Source organism: Magallana gigas, chromosome 1 (assembly GCF_963853765.1).
Source record: "Magallana gigas chromosome 1, xbMagGiga1.1, whole genome shotgun sequence".
Taxonomy (NCBI): domain Eukaryota; kingdom Metazoa; phylum Mollusca; class Bivalvia; order Ostreida; family Ostreidae; genus Magallana; species Magallana gigas.
Window position 1 is genome coordinate 23,500,095 of NC_088853.1, and position 3,560 is coordinate 23,503,654.

Here is a 3,560-nt window from a genome sequence, read left to right on the forward strand (position 1 = left end):
TCCTAGGAACCATCACAACAAAGAAAGAAAGCCGAAGCATGCCCTTTCATTTCGGGTGGTGAGTTTCATCATACGCTATAGTGAGGAATACGGGTTTCCCCTTCCAGCAGTGCCCCATGGAAATGCATCTGACGAAAATCCAGTCCTTCTGCCAGCATCCTCAACTAAAATTGATATCCATACCAGATATTAATCTGTTTGTGATGAGAGCAATGAAAGGTATTACATTTGAAATAAAAATATAAATTAAAATTTAGTTTTGCGTGAGCGGCGTTTATGTTCCGATATAAACACCAGAACAATATGAATTTAAATGTTTTACTATCAAAGGTCTGTAGAACTTTCAACAGTCCCACGGCCCAAACACTGTCATATCTCTGCTGCATCATGCATTTCAGCATTATGGTTTTGGCGAGATGGCCTGTCATATTCACTGCGATAACTGTGCAGGTTCAAATATTATAAAATACAATAAAAAAATTCTTGAAATGACAAAATCTTAAATCTACACAATCCCATTGGTCCTTTACATTAGCATTCAATATATTTTCAGGACATAAAAAAAAAATCGCTATGTAATGGCGTACTTTTGCTGGCGGGTAATGGTCGGGTTACATCGTGAAGTGACGGTTAGATTTCAAATTCCTGGTCACACCAATTGTCTAGTTGATGCTGGATTCGCTCATATTAAGAAGCTCTACATACGGTAATATCGGTATTGCGTTTGCTTAGGACCCGGCAACACTGTTCAAAAGCCGCGGAAATTTAAGATAAATTGCGCAAGAACTACGGAACGATCATATGCGTTATATATCACTTATATGTCTGCTAATTTCAGTGGAAAGTCGTCGATGAACGCGATATTTGGCAACATTTATCTTAAACGATCACTTATAGTCCACGCATATTTCAAGCATTGTGCGCATAAGAACCACATTATTTAAGCAAAATTAACGTAACATAGAGCGCATTGCATCGGAAACTCTTACACAAATCCGAGCACTCAAAACCTTGAATCGCGCATAACGTATATCGGCGGACAATTACAGATGTTCCACGTCAGAAAAAAAACTAGTGTAAATAAATCCTCAAATCGCGGATGTTCACGTATCAAGTAAGAATCGAAATTTGTGCGCGTTTTGTGCGTTTACGCAATTTTTGGGCAGTGTGACCGGGCATTAAGATATCTCAGTTTAATCAGTGCAAATTTAATTAAGAGAACATACAAAAATTCATTGACATGTATACAAAAATTCCAGGACAGACAATGATTCCCTTTCGGATTTGGTGAGAACGGTAGAAAAGTCATCGAAAGTTAACAAAGCCGTTATCGTTAATGAAACATTTCAGTGGCGGGACTGGAAGTCCTTCCTTGCCGATGAGTTTTGTCCAATTTATGGCATCAGAGGCTACCACCACTTCAGATTAAGTGCTCTTAATCCTGGGGTCGTGTTTGCAAAAGAGATTTCTGGGGATGATGAAAGGCCAATCACATTATGCCGCAGCCCCACCGCTGATTTTTCCAGCAGTACTCTTCCTTTAGTATTAGCCAAAGGTATAGCTAGAATAGTTTGTTTTTGATTCAGAAAAAAATGTAAACATAAGACTTAATTTTTAAAAGATTTGTTTTTTTCCAGGCGGCCTCTCTTCTGAGAGACAACGATATTTATATAAAAGTCTGAGACCGTTTGTGCGAGAACATGCGAGGGATCTGACGTGCCCCGCTCCTACTGAGGAAAAAACTGACTGCTACCACATCCATTCATATCTTTGTTGAACTGTCATTCGTTCATTCATTAACATTGATCTTCACTAGAATTGTTATTCATTCAATTCATTCATCTATCGACGGATGTTATGTTCATTTTTGCTTAATTGATTTTATTGAAAATAAGCTTTTGGATCTTTTTGGATGAATTATGAAGTTATCATTCAAATTGTTGAATCTCCCTTCGATCATTTAAAGTAAAGCGACAATAAAATTTGAAACGAAATTCATAATCATTTGAGATGGCAATTGTTAACCGATTAGTCTGTTGAAACGATAGTTTACGGCATTAAAAATTGTTGAGTTGGATTAGTTTTTCCCTCGAATTTAATTTTGAAATAGTTAAAATTAAAATATCGGCACGTATTAGCTGACACTTTATTTTTATTAATTTATTTTTACTTAAATTACGAATAAATTATATCATGAATTTCTTTCAGTTTAAAATAGAATTTGTTACAAATTCTAATGATCAAATTATAAAAGTGTTTGAAAAATATTAATGATTATCGTGTACTTTATTTGGAGTGTTTAAAGAATTATACGATTTACCAGTAAGATATACAAAACGGGACTTTAAGTTTACCGAATACTAAGTTATCCCTGATAATTATTGATACCTTCCATATAATATTAAGATTTTACGACACGAAATCAAGTAAATGTTTGACAAATATTACTAAACGGACACATTATCGTGTACTTTAATATGGAGTGTTTAAAGAATTATACGATTTACCAGTAAGATATACAAAACGGGACTTTAAGTTTACCGAATACTAAGTTATCCCTGATAATTATTGATACCTTCCCTATAATATTAAGATTTTACGACACGAAATCAAGTAAATGTTTGACAAATATTACTAAACGGACAAGCGTTATCACTCCGCAAATGTTTAACGTCATTTGCATAACGTCAACATGTCCTCGTCGACTTTACAGATATTTTAAACATTGCATCACAAAAATACCCGTAAAATCGTTAAATTATGTGCTATAAGCAAAAGTTTGGTATTTTTATAAATAAAAAATGACAACAAATTGATTTTACGAAAAAACAAAAAATGTGAAAATTTGACCTTAAGGGCCCTTTCCTCATGACGCAAGGCATTTTATATCGTATAAAATTAATAAATATTGAATTCATTCCCTAAGGTATCCCACTCCTCAATGTTGTTGTATCAAAATTTTCTTGAGAAGTATATCATTGAAATCTGTATACAAAACAAACTTAAAAAATACAAAGATAATGGAGGATCAGTATCCATCCCTCTGAGTTATGGCCCATTTAATTTGACCTTTTTGCACCTAAAATGCAATTTCATCCTGATTAGGATTTGTTGTCAGTATTTTTGATTAAGCAAACTTATTTCTTCAAATATTGTTTTTAATTATGCACAATGGTCACAATGAATAGAGGGATTACGAAAAAAATTTGTACAAAGCTGCATAAATTTTTGTGTGACCTTTTTGCACTTAAAATAGACAATTTCTATAATAGTTACAATTTGATTTGAAATAAAAACTTTTTGAATATCAAGAATTTTATAAGATTAATCCAGTTTGCCTAAATATGTATTCAGTATCATTTTGACATAATATAACATGGGGGTAAGTGATGTCAAATTTTAGATATAGGGCTTCAAAGGTAAAATTCTCGCAAAATTTGGCTTTAAAAAATTCAGACATGTTCTATATATATGCATGATTTTATGCTAAACGGCTATCATATTCTCAAGATTTGATTTTGTACATGTCACACAGAACCTATAAAATATGTTACAAACCT

General features: G+C 33.3%; 1 long non-coding RNA gene across 1 annotated transcript; it reads left to right on the forward strand.

Moving 5' to 3' along the window:
• On the forward strand, positions 1-2,919 carry LOC117688259 (uncharacterized). Its single transcript, XR_004600977.2, has 4 exons — positions 1-219; positions 554-706; positions 1,260-1,555; positions 1,638-2,919. It is a non-coding gene; the product is annotated as an uncharacterized lncRNA (long non-coding RNA).
• Positions 2,920-3,560: the final 641 nt, after the last annotated feature.